Source organism: Macaca mulatta, chromosome 9 (genome assembly GCF_049350105.2).
Source record: "Macaca mulatta isolate MMU2019108-1 chromosome 9, T2T-MMU8v2.0, whole genome shotgun sequence".
Classification (NCBI taxonomy): Eukaryota; Metazoa; Chordata; class Mammalia; order Primates; family Cercopithecidae; genus Macaca; species Macaca mulatta.
The window spans coordinates 61,057,115-61,075,356 of NC_133414.1; the positions used below are offsets into that span (position 1 = coordinate 61,057,115).

General features: G+C 35.8%; 1 protein-coding gene across 1 annotated transcript in view; it reads left to right on the top strand.

Annotated features, from left to right (window-relative positions):
- The first annotated feature begins 12,982 nt into the window (after positions 1-12,982).
- The window catches only part of PTPN20 (protein tyrosine phosphatase non-receptor type 20), a 62,564-nt gene continuing 57,304 nt past the window's right edge, over positions 12,983-18,242 (top strand). The window contains exons 1-2 of the mRNA XM_015146968.3: positions 12,983-13,066; positions 16,256-16,353. The gene's annotated coding sequence lies outside the window, so the exon portion shown is untranslated. The remainder of the gene's footprint in view (positions 13,067-16,255; positions 16,354-18,242) is intronic.

The window sequence follows — 18,242 nt, forward strand, 5'->3', positions numbered from 1 at the left end:
ACAGATTTGAGCTAGACTCCTGTCTCCCTGTTGGTTGACCTACAAAAAAGTCTTTCTTTTCTCAAAAACCCAGTGCCATAGTATTGGCTTCTAACACATTAAACAGTGAACTTTTTTGCTTGGTAACAGTGATTGGAGGTACAGGAATTGTGTATTTTGAAATAAAGCACCCTCTTGTAATTACTGATACACTTCCAAAAGAGAGAGAGAGGAATGTAGGAAGGAGGGAAGAAAAAAAGTTTAAACAGACAGATGGACAAACGGATGGACCTGAGGTTCAGGAGGTTGGAGGGAATATGCCAAAGCAATTTATATCATGAATGAAATAAACAGTAGAAGGTTGTTTGCCTTGGCACCTTAATAGCAGAGGCATCCAGATAACAGAGTCATTTCGGAAAGATGTCTTAAGTCATTAATTACTTTTACTTGAACCATTCTAATAATTGAAAAAGTATTTACTTAGAATGTAGCTCATGGCAACGCTATCATCAGTGCCTGGGTTTCAAGGGGTGAAGCATTGTTGACATAGGGTTCCAGCGCCTTTGGAACGTTAAGTCTTCCATTGTTCCAATGGATGCTCACAGTAATCCTTAGTGAGCTTGCTGCTAACACAGATGGGGACAGTTTGTTCTCATGTCTATGATGGGTGGGTAGCAACTATTTTTTAATGTTTAAACTTACATTAGTCACTTGATATTATCTTTATACAAGTGTTTCTATATTTTATTTTAATTGAAGTACATTATCTTTTTGCGGCTTTTTAAAAATCAACTTTATTGAGGTATAATTATGTATAAAGCTTTTAACCTTGCAAATAAAGACGGTTTTCTTTCTTCCTCCCCAATATTAATCCTTTTATTTTATTTTTCTTGTTTTGTCTGATTGCACTGGGCGAACTGTCAGTGGCTCTGGAGGTAGCACTTCAGCACTTCACTTCTCCCCGCTTCCCTCTGAGCCCCCAGCCCTCACACTCACATACTACAGGGAATAAGAAACCATGGAATGACATTTCTTAATGGTTACGTTTATAATCAGAAAAAGCAATACCACCATTCTTTATAAAAAACTAAAAATCATTATTAAAAGGCATAAAACCTGCCAAATAATTACTAGTAGCCTAAGAAGCTTGTACTGAGAATTTAGTCACAGGAAATACAGATTTCAGAGGAAAGAACTCTTATCCCTGGGGTAACTACAGGTAGGGCAAGAGTCAGTCACTATTGAACATTTGAGACTTCTTTCATTCCCTTCTCTTCAGGCTAGTGTAGGTCTCAGGGAGTAGTGTGTGATAGGACTTTCACAAGAATTAGAGGTAGCCCCAGCCCTGGTGCTAAGAATTGACAGAGGCTGAAGGTGCTGAGCATGTCATTTTAAATTGTATGTTTTCGCGTCTTGCACCCAACCCAAAGTCCACTGTGAAGAAATAGTCTTTGTTAGCACCTGTTTCAGTTTTGAGAGAGTTTGAGATAGACTGAAAATCCTGTCCTGGCTGAGGATTTGAGAATATGTACAGTATTCACTGATTCTCCAATTATGTCACCCTGCCACCTGAGGAAAGGTGTTTTGCTTTTGTTTCTTGAGCAAACTAAACACTTGTAGTTTTTCTTTTTTTTATGATTAGATGGGATCACTTTGTTTCATATTGGAGCTTTTGTTCCTCTATCCTCAGTGCTCTATCATAGAATAAGTAATACTTTTAAAAGGATTTCCCTTTTATCAGGGCTAATTCTCTATTTTCTATACTATTGCACCTTCCCCAGGAGTTGGAGGGAAACCTTCGTCTTACGGATCTGACCACTGGCCCCTCAATATCTTTCACAATCTTTCCCTCAGGGACCGAGTGCCTGTCACTCAAGTGATACCTCTGTGACTTCTCAGAGCTCTTGATGTGGACATGCAGATTAGTTACCTGGTGATACATACACGTTCTTTATGGAATTAACTAATTAGTCCTCAAACATTTCTTGCATGTCTCCAATGTGTTAGTTTAGTGGCTGGAGATTAAAAAATGAAAATGTTATAGTTACTGTCCTCAAGATGCTTCTGGTCCAACCCTAGGAGATGAGTCCAGAAATCATTATAAAACATGGAGCTTATAGGGGAAGCACTTGCAGGGGCTTACTTAGCCAAGCTTGAGGGGAGGTGGGAAATATGGTAAAAGCTTGCACTATATTTTCTGAAAAGTTTTCTTCTGCAAATGAAGATTTTGTTTTTATCATATAGTTTACTTTTCTAGGCTATCTAAAATTTCAGTACACATGTGTTGATGTTGACTTGTGTGATCCTATTACTGATTTACTACAGTAGCTGCAACTCAAAATTGAATTAAATGTTAATCATTTTAATATTGCTTTGTTTTGTCTATTTTAAGATACACTAGAAAACATGTCAGGAAAGGGAAATTTATCCAGTTTAATTCTTGTGTTTCTGTAGGGTTATCTGTGACTCGCTGCACTGTTGTTTATTAAAATACTAGGATTAGGCATGCATTTCTGATCAAAGCTGTTCTGATGGAAGGTTTGAACAACTGACTGTTGGTATGGTTTGATATGAATTTTAGTTTATTCATCTGTGCACTAGAGAGATCTTACTAATATGTGTGTGTATTTACATAAAGAGGATAAGTCATTGGTGTAGAGGGCCATTCACATATTTATTTGTGCAATGCAAGGTATAGCATGTTTAAACCCTAGTATTTGAATTAGTAATGAGTGTCTCCAGTTATCAAGGAGTGTCTTGAAATTACTTGATGAAATTCGAAACAAAATTTATTTTGTCTTTAGTTAAAATTGTACTATTTTGTATCTTTTCAATCACATAGTTGGTAGGCAGAAGCTTAGGTGTCATTCTTAGAGGTTCTTAGTTAATTCTGAGGTCCTTAAGATCTCATGTCTGCTTCCAGGGAAGGCTCCTCACTGAAATCTGTTACCTCACTACCAGTCACAAGACCACTGCCATCCTTTTGTTTTTGTTTTTAATTGAGACAGAGTCTTGCTCTGTTGCCTAGGCTGGAGTACAGTGTAGCACAATCATAGCTTATTGCAGCCTCCGTCTCGCGGGTTCGTAATCCTCCTGCCTTAGCTGCCCAAGTAGCTGAGACTACAGATGAGTGCCACCACACCTGGCTATCTTTTTTTTAAAAAAATTTTTGGTAGAGATGAGGTCTTACTGCATTGCTCAGGCTGGCCTCAAACTCTTGAGCTCAAGTGATCTTCCCACCTCGGCCTCCCGAAGTGCTGGGATTACGGGTGTGAGCCACTGTGCCTAGCCCTCCTCCTATTTAAAAAAGATATTCTTCCCCTTGTCAAAGTAGAGTTTTTTAAAAATTAAAAATGTGACTCATACAAATTTGAAATGAAACCAGGTTAAACATTTTACTCAATGTATTAATTAGTGAATAAACCAGGAAGATGGCAAAGGTAGTTCAAAGAGCAGTTTGAGGATCTAGGTTTTTCACTGGCATTTTGAACCAATGTTAGAGTAAGAATGCTAGATTAGATTAAGAAAACTTGGTTAACATCAGACAGAAATAAATTATAATCTTTAGTGTTACTTTATCAGACAGAAATTATTTGTATCACTGCTGGACAAAAATCTATAGGTTACCTTGTAATTGCATTAAGTCTAGGACTTTTAATCAGTAGTAAACAATGAACTTAATAAAGTACAATTTCCCCACACAAGTAATCTTTGGGATGGCCTGTCATCATTTTATGACGTTGAAGTGACATTCCACTTGTCTTTTTGCCTTACTTTCACATTTTAGGTTTTTTTTTTTTTTTTTTTTTGCCACAGGGTCTGGCTCTGTTGACCACGCTGGACTGCAGTGGCATGATCTCAGCTCACTGTATCCTCTGCCTCCCAGGCTCAAGCCATTCTCCTACCTCAGCTTCTGGAGTAGCTGGGACCACAGGTGTGTGCCACCATACCCATCTAATTTTTGTAGAGACAGAGTTTCGCCCAGTTGCCCCAGCTGGTCTCAAACTCCTGAACTCAAGCGATCCTCCTACCTCGGCCTCCCAAAATGTTAGGATTGTAGGCATGAGCCACCACACCCAGCCTTAAATAATTTTTTAACACTTATATCTCAAAGTTTTAAGATAAATCTGTTTCACAACATTCATTTTAGATTCAGATTACAGCAATACCATTTTATTTGCTGGTAGTTAATGGAAAGGTCTCCAGACAAAAAGTATTCTTGGTATTTTAACCAATGGGAGCAATGTAACATGGCCTTACAGGCCCCTTATGGGAAGAATTAGAAAAGAAAAAATATTTATTCTATGCGAGAACTTTTTATAGATTGAATGAACAAGAACTCCTTGAAGACGGGCTCTGTAATTAATTCTTATTTATTCAGTACTGAATTCTCAGCACCTAATTTAGCTTAAGTGTGGCATTTAAATAATTGAGTTTCCATTGAGTGACACTGATTGCATTTGTGTGTGTGTATGTGTGTGTGTGTGTGTTTATATAAAGAGATCCATCATTGGAGTGGAGAGCCATTCACATATTTATTTGTGGAATGCAAGGTATAGCATATTTAAGCTCTGGTATTTGAATAAATAAGCGTATCCAATTCTCAAGGAATATCCTGAAATTATTTGATAAAATTTCAAATGAAATTTGTTTTAATTGTCTTTAATTAAAATTGCACTGTTTTAAATATTTTGAATTGAGTAATAATAAGTCAAAGCTGTGATAGCTCCAGTTGTCTAACAGAAAAATCTTTGGCTTTGTGTATTTTACTAGGTGAACAAAAATTATTTGCTGGCCCCCAGGATACTAATTAGACCTTTGGCCTGACTCACAGGATATTAAGGCTCCATTTCTGAAGAAACCTTTTACCAGTCTAATTTAGGGGATGGGAACATGTCTTCACCTAGGGACTTTAGAGCAGAGTCTGGTAGGTGCATCATCTACTTTTGTGGGTATGGGATCAGGAGGAGCTACAGCAGTGCCTCTCAGACTGTAGATTTGGATAGGGACCACCTGTGGATTATTATCCTGCATATTCTGATCTCCTGGGTCTTCGTGAGGTGGGGGACGGGGGCAAGACTTTGCATTTCTAATAAGCCATCACACTTAGAGTAACAACAATTAGACTCTAGTGTTTTACTTTACTCTTTTCAAATAGCATTTTTTTCCTGATTATAAATGTAATATAGGTTTATTGTGAAGAATTTGGAAAGTACTAACAAGCATAAAAACACAAAACAACAAGACAGTAAAAACAACCTGTAATCTGCCACAAAGCTGTTTGTTTTCATAATTTTGTTAGATGTGAACTCAGGGCTTACACATTTCTAAGGTTTTTGATTTAGTTAAATGTCAACTGTCTCCCAGCCGACCCATATTGTCATTGTCTTGCTTAAAACATTACTAGCTTGCCATCATTTCTCAGTATGTCTTTTATGCATTTTCTCATTCCTTCCACATTCAGCCCAGCTTCCATTCCCTCTTCTACCTGCCCTCCTTGTCATTATTATTGCTTCCTCCTTAGAAGTGTTTTTCCAATCCTTATCGAGGTATAATTGACGAAATTGTGTATATGTAAGGTGTGCAACTTGATGTTTTGATTTGTCTATATACTGTGAAATGATTACCACAATTAAGCTAACATATCCACCACCTCACGTAGTTACCATTTTCTTTCTTTGTGCGTGTATGTGTGTGTATGTGTGTATTACAAACATAAGATCTACCCTCTTAGCAAATATCATTAAATACAGTATTGTATGTATTATGCTGTACATCAGATCTTCAGAACGTATTCATCTAGTATAACTGATACTTGATACCATCTGACCAACAACTCCCCATTTCCTCCTTCGCCTATCCTCTGGCAACCACCATTCTGCTATCTGCTTTTGTGAGCCTGGATTCCATCTATAAGTCAGATTATGCAATATTTGTGTAAGGTGAGGGATAGGAATCTAAGTTTATTCTACATAGGAATATCCAGTTATTTCCAGGACCATTTATAGAGGAGACTCTCTTGTCCCCAATATATGTTCTTTGTGCCTTGTCATAAAAGAGTTGGCTATAAACATATGGAATTATTTCTGGGTTCTCTATTCTATTCCACTGGTATATGTGCCTGTTTTTATGCCAGTGTCATAATTTTGTGGTTACTATAGATTTGTAGTGTATTTTGAAGTCAGGTAGTGTGATACCCCAAGCTTTGTTCTTGTTTTTTTGTTGTTGTTGTTGTTTGCTTTTATTTTGTTTTTGTTTTTCTTGGCTCAGAATTGCTTTGACTATTTGGAGCATTTTTTGTACTTCCATGTGAATTTTAGGATTTTAAAATTTCTCTGAATAATATCATTGGTATTTTGATAGGAATTGCATTGAGCTCTCAGATTCCTTTGGTTATATTGTCATTTTAAAAATATTTATTCTTTCATTCCATGAACATGGAATGTCTTTCCATTGGTTTGTGTCTTCTTCAATTTATTTCATCAATTTTTTATAGTTTTTATTGTAGAGATCTTTAATCTCTGGTTAAATTTATTCCTAGGTATTTTTTTTGTAGTTATTATAAATGAGATTGCTTACTTGATTTCTTTTTCAGGTAGTTTGTTATTGGTGTATAGAAATGCTACTGATTTTTGCATGTTGATTTTGTATCCTACAACTTTACTTAGAGGAGTTTTTTGGTGAATTCTTCAGGTTTTTGCATTTATAAGAGCATGTCATCTGTAAACAGGGACAAATTTGACTTCCTCCTTTTCAATTTGGGTACCTTTTATTTGTTTCTCTTGCATAATTGTTTCTCCTTTTCAAATTTGGATGCCTTTTATTTGTTTCTCTTGCTTAATTGCTCTGGCAAGGACTTCCAGTATGGTATAGTTCGGATGTTTATCTCTTCCAATCATGTTGAAATGTAATCCCCAACCTGGTGGGAGATGTTGGATCATAGGGGCAGATCCTTCATGAATGACTTGGTGCTATAGTTAGTGAGTGCCCGCTCAGCTCATGTGAGATCTGGTTGTTCAAAGGTGTCTAGAACCTCCCCTTCTCTCTTGCTTTCTCTCTCACCATGTGATATGCTGGCTCCTCATTCACTTTTTGCCATGACTATAAGCCTTCTGAGGTTAGATACTAGAAGCGGATACCAGCACCATGCTTCCTGTACAGCCTGCAGAACCACAAGCCAGAACAAACCTCTTTTCTTTATAAATTACCCAGCCTTAGACATTCCTATATATAAATGCAAACAGATGAACACACAGTATTATGGGTTCAAAAAAATTTTTTTAAAATAACATCTGCCTGGTTCCCTCACTGATTAATGAATATAATAAAGTAACACGTTCATTTATATATCTGTATGAGAGCCATGATTTTCTTTTTCTGAAAACTATCCTTTAACAGTTGCAAACTTTTCTGAAAAAGCTAATTTTAATGCTAAATCAATTATGCTAGAATATGGGAAAACATGGAAAGCTACCCAAACTGTTTTGTAGACTTTTTTTTTCCAACTTTTATTTTAGGCTTGGGGGTACATATGTAAGTTTATTACATGGGCAAATTGCTTGTTGCTGTGGTTTGGTGAACAAATGATTTCATCACCCAGGTAGTGATTCATTTAGGATAATGGCCTCCAGCTGCATCCATGTTGCAGCAAAGACATGATTCCATTCTGTTTTTGTTGTTGTTTGTTTGTTTCTTTGAGACAGAGTCTCCCTCTGTCAGCCAGGTTGGAGTGCAGTGGTGCGATCTTGGTTCACTGCAATCTCCATCTCCCAGGCTCAAGCAATTCTTCTGCCTCAGCCTCCTGAGTAGCTGGAATTACAGGCGTGTGCCACCATGCCCCGCTAATTTTTGTAGTTTTAGTAGAGACAGGGTTTCATCATGTTGGCAAGGCTGGTCTCAAACTCCTGACCTCTGGTAGTTCATCTGCCTTGGCTTCCGAAACTGCTGGGATTACAGGCATGAGTCGCCGCACCTGGCCATGATTTCATTCTTTTTATGGTTGTGTAATATTCTACGGTGTGTATGTACCACATTTTCTTTATCCGCTCCACTGTTGACAGGCATGCAGGTTGATTCCATGTCTTCGCTATTGTGAAAAGTTCTGTGGTGAATATACTTGTGCTTGTGTCTTTATGACAGAACAATTTATACCCCTTCATATACCCAGTAATGTGATTGCTGAATTAAATGGTAGTTCTATTTTATGTTCTTTGAGAAATCTCCAAACTGCTTTCCATAGTGGTTGAACTTACATTCCTATCAGCAGTGTATAAGTGTTCACTTTTCTCTGCAACCTCACAAACCTTTTTTTTTTTTTTTTTTACTTTTTACTAATAGCCATTCTGACTTGTGTAAGATGGTATCTCGTTGTGATTTTCATTTGCATTTCTCTGATGATTAGTGATATTGAGTATTTTTTCTTACGCTTCTTGGCTACGTGTGTGTCTCCTTTTGAAAAGTGTCTGTTCGTGTTCTTTGCCGGTTGTTTAACGGGGTTGTTTGATTCTTGCTTGTTCATTTATAAGTTCATTATAAGTTCTGGATATTAGACCTTGTGTTCTGCCAGGTTTTGGTATCAGAACGATGCTGGCCTTATGGAATGAGTTAGGGAGGAGTCCCTCTTCCTGATTATTTGGAATAGTTTCAGTAGGATTGGTACCATCTCTGGTTTATACATCTGGTAGAATTTGACTGTGAATCCTTCTGGCCCGGGCTTTTTCTGATTGGTAGATTTTTTTTAAATGACTGATTTAGTTTCTGATTTAATATCTATTCCATAGCCTAGAAATCAAGGAGCAATTTTGAGTTTCATGTCTCATTATTTAAGAAACATTTTATAAGGCTGTAGCTGCCACAGATAGTGATTCTTCTGATGGTTCTGGGCAAAGTAAATTGAAAACCTTTTGGAAATAACTCAGCGTTCTAGATGCCATTAAGAACATTTGTGATTTATGGGAGAAGATCAAAATGTCAACATTAACAGGAGTTTGGGAGAAATTGATTTTAACTCTCATGGATGACTTTGAGGGATTTCAGACTTCAGTGCAGGAAGTACTAGCCTAAGTTTTAGGCATCCACAGGGGGTCTTAGAACACATTCCCTGTGCGTAAGCAGGGACTGCTTTACCATTTCACATATAGTTGTAGGAACATAGGATATTTCCATTTCCTCCCGTTTGCCTTTCATGCTATTATTGATACCAATTTTTTTGTGAGTGTCATATACCCTACAATAGATTATTATTTTTCCTTAAAATTGAGTTATCTTTTAAAGAAATTAGAACATGTGAAAGAGTTTGTTTTATGTGCTCATATATTTTCCAGTTTTGCCACTCTTCATTCCTTTGCATAGGTCTACATTTTCATATTTTATCCTTTTCCTTCTGTCTGAAAAATTCCTTTAATTTTTTGTTGTTGTTGTTTAGTGCAGGCTGGATATTATCTTAATTTTTATTGGTCTACAGAAGTCTTATTTTTTGAAATGTATATTTTCAGAGTATAGAATTCTATACTGGCATTCTATAAGAATTCTATATTCTTTCAATACTTTAAAATGTCCTCACCATTATCTTCTAGCATGCATGATTTCTGATGAGAAATCCATCATTCTTATATTTGTTTTTCTATATTTAATGTGTCTATTTTCTCTGGCATTTTTTCTTGTCAGTAATTTGAATATGACATACATGAACGTGATTTTTCTATAAGCTCATATATTACACTTGTATTTTATTGATCTTCTTTGGTCTGTTGGTTTATAGTTTTCATCTAGTTTGGTAACATTTCAGCTATTATTTCTTCATATTTGTTTTACTTTTGGTATTCCAGTTACAGAAATTTTAGTTCACTTACGTTGTCCCAGTTTGCTGAGTCTGTTCAGTCTTCTTTTTTTTGCTACTGTGTGCTTCATTTTGGATACACTCTTGCTGTATATTGACAGACACTGATTTTTTTCCTTCTCTACTGCCTTATCTGCTGTTAATTTCTTTTAGTTCATACATTGTCTCTAGAAATTTCAGTATATCTTATTTTTACATTATTTATATCTCTTTATTGTATCATGTTTTTCTTTATTTCCTTGAGCACCTTTTAAAAACTTATAATAGTTAAAAAGTTCTTTTTTCTGAATTTTGTCATCTGTCATTTCTAAGTACATTTCTATTGATTGATTGATTTGGCTATGGGTTATACTTTTCTATTCCTTTGCATACCTGTTAATTGTTTACTACATATTGTGAATTACATGATTTTGGTGCTAGATTTTTTCTTTTTCTTTCTTTCTTTCTTCTTCTTCTTTCTTTCTTTCTTTTTTTTTTTAGACAGAGTCTTGCTCTGTCTCGCAGGCTGGAGTGCAGTGGTGCGCTCACTGCAACCTTCCGCCTCCCGGGTTCAAGCGATTCTCCTGCCTCAGCCTCCTGAGTAGCTGGGATTACAGGTGCACGCCACCATGCCCAGCTAATTTTTGTATTTTTAGTAGAGATGGGGTTTCACCTTGTTGGTGAGGCTGATCTCGAACTCCTGACCTCATGATCCACCTGCCTGGGCCTCCCAAAGTGCTGGGATTACAGGCATGAGCCACCGCACCCAGCCTTGATATTTCTTTAAAGAATGTTGGGTTTTTCTGCCTCGTAGTTATGTTACTTGAAGTTTAACCTGATCCTGTCTGAGGCTTGCTCTTCACCTTTTTTATAGGTGGCCCTAAGGAGCTTCTGTTCCAGGGATGGTTTTACTACTAAGAGGTATCTCTTCTGTGCACTATCCTCAATGTCCCTGTATTGCAGGGTCTCCTCATTCTGGCTCATATGAACTGTTTCTAGGAATTATGTGGCTTGCTACTTTCCGGTGATCCTTCCTGAGTATCAGAGATTGTCTTCCTTCATATAAGCATATCTACATTCTGCAAAAGACATGAGTGGGTTTCTTTGCAGCTACTTAGACTTCTCTTGTTCTGTATAGCTCCCTCCTATTATTATTATAATAATATAATAATAGGCCTCCCTGTTATTCTGCCCTACAAATTCTGGCTGCCTCAGCCTCTCCTAACTTTGATCTTTTTCTTCTCAATCGGTGAATCACTGGACTCTGATTCCTTTCCTGAGCTATAGCCTGCAAACTCCTGGAGGCCATGATCTGGAGCAACCAGAAGGCTCACCCCCTTCTCTCTGGGATCATAATCTGTTGTTCAAGGTCTGAAAATTATTGTTTTATATATTTTGTCCTATTTTCTGATTAGTTGTGGTTAAGTCCTATTACAGTAAATCTCTTATAAGCATAAATGAAAGTAAGTTGTAGGTTGTTTCAATTTTCATTTTTTGTTTGTCAGGTGAGACTGGACTTTTTAAAAATACATTACTGGCCTGTAAGTCACCTTCTTTGAGTTGCTTGTTTATATTTCTTATAGACTTGTTTTTCTGTTAATTTTTTTTTTCTAGCACTTGAAGCTCCTTCCTAGGTTTGCGGAATTTCCTATTTTCAAAACCGTTTGCATAAGAAAGATTTTTCTTCACTGAAAGTCTGATAAAATGCCATCTGGAAACCTGTTTGGGCCCATATGCTTTTTCCTCTTGGGAGTGGTATTTTTGATTATTGGTTTGACTTTTTAAATGGTTATGACACTATTTAGGCTTTCTACATCTTCTGGAGTAAATTTTCATAACTTATAATTCTCTTATAAAAGTTTCCATTTCATCAGATTTTCCTAAAGTTTCTCATAGTATTTGCTTATTACCTTTAAAAAAGTGAGTTGCATCTGTAGTTGTGTGCTTTTTCATTTTCACACTTGATCTTAGCCAAAAGGCTGAGAAGCGATTCTTTTTCATTTTTAATGTCATTTGTGCACTTACTCTCCATTGATTGATAGTGAAAGAGGGTTGTGTATTTTTAAGTTTTTTTCCAAAGAACTAGTGTATTGGATTTTGCTGATTATTCTTTAGGCTTATTTTCTATTATTATGGTTTTCTTTATGATTTCCTCCTTTGTAGTTTCTCTGGGTTTCCTCGGTTTTTCTTTGGCCTCTATGATTGAATACAAAACTCATTTATATCAGGTTTTTTTCTACTTTTTTTGTAAACATATTTAAACCTATACATTTTCCCTCTATCTAAATACTCATTTAGCTACTTCACATTAGTTTTGATATGTTGTCCCTTCATTGACATTTCTTAATGTTTTAATTTATAAAATTAATTCATATGTTATAAAGGTTCATAATTTCTATTAGATTTCCTTTTTAACACACATTCAGGAACACACTTTTTCAATTCCATAGTGCTTGTTTACTATATTTTTATTGATTTTGTAATATGCCATGTCACAGAAGTTCTAAATCATAATATTTCATGCTGCTATGGTATGAGAAACAGTACTGTGAGTGCTCAATACTGAGATCAGAGAAAATTTTCTCTCGGCTTCTTATCTGAAAGAGTCTGTGCAGTAAAATTTACACAGTAATTAGGAACAATCATATAAGAAACCCAGAGTTTCCTTGGGATGATTCATATTACATTCTTCAACAAAGCTGAAAACAATTTTCTATATAATTTAACATATTGCTTGCTAACTTATGAATTATAAATAATACAAGAAGTTAAAGTGGGACTTTTGTAACACAGTATTCTTTATTCAAGAAACAGACTCTGAAACACAGAAGACTGTATTCTGTAGATCCCAATGCATGGGTTCTGCAGGTTGTAAATATCTAGGATTTACTTGAAGAGTACTTTCTTGAATAATGTGGCAGTGAGGAACAAGGGAACTGCTCAAAAGTCAACTCCCTGAGGATAATCCTAGAAGAAGGATCAGCTTTGCTATGTTGCTTTTTTCAAAGCAGGGGGGAAAGAGATGATTACCATAGGAGATAAAGATGGGGTGTTTGGAAAACAGGAAAAGTAGGTGAAAATTCCCCTCATGTAGCTTGTTTTTTCTCATTAAGTCTCCATTTTTCCTTCTGTGTAGTGTTTTCTATTTGATCAGTTTTCCCCCCGCTTTGTTCAGTAAAAGATTATGAGGGAAATGACTCTGAAGAAGAAGACCTGAATTTCAGGGAGACTTTGCCTTCATCAAGTAAGAAAAACACACCTAGATCAAAGGTAAGACTAAAAGGAGAGGGATCTCTACTAATTTTGGCTAATACCTAAGTTTCTGACTATGCTCTCTGGGAAATGGGTATCTATTTTGTTTTCACCAAAATAATTTCTTAATTCTTTGCACTGTAGTGTTGACAGTGACCAAAATAGGGATTTGAAAGAGTGGAACTTTTTGCCAAGTTTCTAGTGAATTGCATTTTCTAATGCTACTCTAGAAATTTTACAGGCACTTGTTTTGTGCTACTAATGAAGATAAAAAATAAATTTCACATGAAGTTTGAAGCACCTTTAGATGTATTGATTGTGGACTTTTTCATTGTTTGAGACAGCATGATTGGGTATCTCCAAACTATGGAAAAGTAGAGGGCTGTGAAAAGTCTGTGACAAAACCTCTTACGTCAACACATTACCCCATTTGTGGAGATAGTGCTGGGGTTAGGACACAAAAAAAGGGAAATGGATTTTAGTCTGGCGGGTGCTTTGCATTTTTTTTCTCTTACCTAGTCAACTAGAGCTTTGGAACTGCCATGATGATGCTGGCCTTGTGCTCATTTCCTGTAAGTTACAGCAATAATAGAGATAAAGTCAGTACATAGACCAAATACTGCTTCTACTGCTTCCCCCGTTCAATTGCCACCTCCACCCCAGATGGGCAGGAGTGCCGCTTTTAAGAACAACATTGTAACTTGGTTATTATCTCCTGTCTGTTCTCTGCTATACTTAAGTTGGGCACATCAAGGCTACCATCACATCTTTGGCTGGGAATCTATGGCTGTTAGTGCCATGTTGGGCTTTTAGCTCACTCTTGAGCCATTCTTTTCTCTGATCAGAATGGTTTCCTGTTTGAAGCAGAGACAGTTTGAATGGGAACACCTTCACAGAATGGCCCAAGTAGATCCTTTGTATAGTCTTATAGTCTTATTTGACTTCTTCTAGAACTGAGCACATTTTGTGATTTTGTTTATATTTTTACTTTGGTTTTTTTTTTTTTTTTTTTTCTAAGTTATAGCTTGGCCTATCTAGGATGAATTCTGATATGCTTTAAAGTTTCCTTTAAGAAAAAAGGATCTTAGAACATTCCTGGATGGTTTTTAGAGTGTTGGGAAAATTACCTGATTTCATTAGAACTTGTTTTTCTTATATTTCATGAAACAATTTGATATTGTAGCCATTTTTATGTCCTTTCAGATAGATGCTGTCCCCTAGAAATTGTCTAGACTCATAGACTTGAAGTTGGTTAGATTTGGAGCATTACTAACTTTTTTTGAGACAGGCTAATTTATTTTTTGGATTTTTGGTAGAGACAGGGTTTCACCATGTTGGCCAGGCTGGTCTTGAGCTCCTGGCCTCAAGTGATCCACCCATCTCGGCCTCTCAAAGTGCTGGGATAATAGGCATAAGCCACCACGGCTGGCCTGTTAAAGACATTTTTATGCCGGCACTCATTTTAGAGGTGAAAGCTGAAGCAATTTGTCTATGATCATACGACTCTTGAGTCACAGACTAGAAACCAGGCTCCTATCTGTGTTACTGTTTTCACTTTGTCCTCATAAATCCTTGCTTCATGGAGTACAGAAAAGCTAACTTAGGCTCCTCAGAAAACATTTTCTAACATTTAAAAAAATTTCATATTAATTTGATTCAGTGAGCAATCTCCAAAAGTCCTGCCATGTTGATAATTTATTATGTTTCTCCATGTTAGTTCTTGGTATTGTTAGCAAAATCACATTTCACTCAATCAGACATATGTTAGTCAACCTTAAATTTGAATTGCAGCCGTCTAGAACAGTTTGCTTCTTTAAAAAATAAATATAATCAATTTGATTTTGAACCATGACTTGAAAGATGTCTCAGGTTTAAATTGTGTTAGGACTTCCAGATGTTACTTCTTCTAAGTAAATGAATTGTACTCAAATGACTTTTAAACATGTCTCATAGGAGGGAAGTGGGATCATGTTTGTGTAATAGCACTGTCCCACTTCTTTTCCTCCATCCCACTGGAGCCACAGTTTCTACATTTCAATTTTAATTATCCTGAAAGTAATTTTTAGGGATTTCCCAATCAGTGCTGATTTCAAAACTAGTTCAACTCTGTGAAGCTCATTTCATTTAATGTATTGGTTAGCTACATAGTTTAATGAGAAGGAATCTTAGGTGGACATTTTCCTGTGATTTTAAAGTAAAAATTAAATATACACCAAGCAAACACTAGTAAACTCATTAGTCAAAGAAGAAATCATAATGGAAGTTTAAAGTATTTAGAATGGAATGTACACAAAAATACTAGATGTAAAAACATGTGGTTTGCGGACTGAGCAGTGTGTAGCAAATATAAGGTCTAATCTATAACATTACATTTACAATTGTGCCACTTAAAGTGTTTAGCAGTAAATCTAAGAAAAAGTGTACATTGTCTTTATTGAGAATATTTTATAATGTGTTTGCTGGGTAGCTATATCATATTAGTGGATAATAATACTTAATATATAAATATATCACTTATTTCCAATTTAAATTTAAAAATTCATATCACTTAATTTCAGTAATAATCCCAAAGTTATTTTTGTGTGTGAATGAGATTCGATCAGCTGATTCAAAAGATGTTCTTGAGAAAACAGAAGGTCAAGTATGGCAAGACAGTATTAGACAAAGAGGGAAGGAAACATGTGTATATGATGACTGGGGCACTAGCACTGCGACTTGTCAAGACTGAAGTCTCTCCAGTGCAAAATTGGGCAGTGAAATGTGGAGAAATACTTAGAATTAGTAGATTGGATGGTGCAAGTACTAAAGTAAAGATAAATATAGTGGCAGGAGTTTTATATTCACAGTAAACAAAACATGGTGAACACTTATAAGAAAATCTCTTATGAGCTGAAGTAATAAATCTATTTTTTCTCAAACGAAGCTTTTTAAAAATTTAGTTTTGAAAAATCACTTGAGTTATTTAATATAAATAACTTCTGTTTACATAGTACTCTGCACTGTTTTGACAGATTGAAAAATATTTTATAGGGAGATATACAGTTAAGTGATTTTCTAGGAGCAGAATTATACTATGTGATTGTGGTTATAATTCCATTATTGCAGATCTTTTCACTCTTCTTAAGTAGCTATAGAAATAATGTTTCTTTTAAACCACATTTTTTCTAAAACCAGGGCTATAATTTGTTTCCTTTCTTATGTCTGTAGGTTTTTGAGAAGAAAGTTAACTCAGAGAAGGTAAAACCTTCTCTTCGGAATTTCCCACGTAATGATTATGAGGATATTTTTGAAGAGCCTTCAGAAAGGTATAACTGATATGCTTGTTTAGTGAGTTTTCTGTTTATGCTACTTATATTCATAGCTAGCCCTCTGCATGGAGATAGTGAATAATGGCCCTCAAATGTTTAATTTTTCAAGATATAGCCTTTTATAAACCTGATTTAGCTTTCTTAGGAATATGGTTACGATCTCACAAATATGGTAATTAACACAAGAGAAAAGTATTCTTGAAGGATTCAATTTCTCTATCCTCTCAATAGTTACCTGGTGTTAAAGCTTTTGCAAATATGCTTGGAGCTTTTGAAGTGGTCAGTGTACTTGAGGTAGCATGAAGCTCTCAGTACAGCACTAAATTTTGTTAGAAATGTAATCTGTTTTCAGAAAGAAAATTATATGGTATAAACAATAGGATTATTAGTATGGTGAATTTCTGGTAGTATATGTTTAAAAAATTTAAAGTACCTGAAGAACAGTAAATTTCCATTAAGAAAACTAAAGAAACAAGTTTTCATGCTTATAAAATATTCAAATTTAGGTGTTATAAGCAAAAACATCAAATGAGGAAACATTTTGTTAAGCCATATTTTCTTAGAGATTTATCAGTAATTTTAGCTACCCTCACTGGAATAGCACTGTATAAGAATGTGTATATTCTTTATATTGTGTGTTTTTGTATGTGTATTGTATGAAATTTGTATGTACAACTTTCAGAAGTGCATTAAACAAGTAACAGTAATTCCAAAGGCTTTTTGAGATTCTATGATATACTAAGCATTGTACACAAATAAAAACGACTATATATTTTTGGCTCTTCAGTTCACAGTTTAATTAGGAAAACAGACATATAAAAGACAAATTGATGTACAATGTAGTAAACATTATTTTAGAGTCAAAATCCAAAGATTGCGGGTACAGAAGACTGACTATGCATGAGGGAGGTTTCCCACAAGCTTCTCTGAAGAAAAGATATTTTAGTTGAATTTAGGATTTAATTAAATAGAAACCTAGCAGGTGAAAAGGAGAACGTTTCAGGCAAGAGGAAGAAGTTTGAGCGAGGGTAAGGAGTTGTGAAAATATCTTACTAATGGGGAGAAATATTAGGTGCCAAGAGTCGTAGGGTGTGTGTGAGGTGGAATGCCAGGAAGCTGGAGAAGATGAGAGGTGGAGCCCAAAATACAGCGTGGGCTGGGGTGGGAAGTAACGCCATATATGTGAAGCTGAGTATACATTTTATTCAGTCTGTTAAAATGAAAAGGATGCATAGGGAGGGTCTTTTTGTTTTATTTGTGAAACTGTCTATTTATCCACACAGAAGGAGGAATGCTGGTGGCAAGGTGAGGATAGCTGGAAGTGGCAGTCAGTGGAGATTAATTAAATGTTTATAGTAATCCAAGAAAAAATGAGAAGGAGAAAAGAGTAAGAAACCCGAAATGCCTTACAGAAGTAAAAGAAAAAGGCATTTATTTTGCTAAGGTTAAAGCATACAGTGGAGGTAGGAAATCAGTGGAGATGGTGATGAAAAAGTACACAGAGGCCACCTGGCCAATATCTTAAACTTAGGTGTCTGATAAGGGGCTTTGATTTATCCTGATATTGGTGGGCAGGTGTAATTAAGTTTGTGTTTTAGTAAGAATTTTCTCTAAACATTGAAGGTTAGATGCGGAAGTCAAGTTAGGAGGATTTTGCTAGGTAGGGTTGCAAATGAAAATGCAACAGGAGCCAAGTTGATAGCATTAGCGAGTCAGCTGAGTATGGAGAGGTTGCAAAGGAAACAGAAAGTGAATATGGGCTAGTATTTGAAAAATCTGTTAACGATTAGTAGCTAGACAGAGTTTAAAGCATTTCCTATTTTTTAGATACAGAAAAGTGAGTATGATATGAAAGAATTTGTAGATAGGGAGTGATTCATGATATG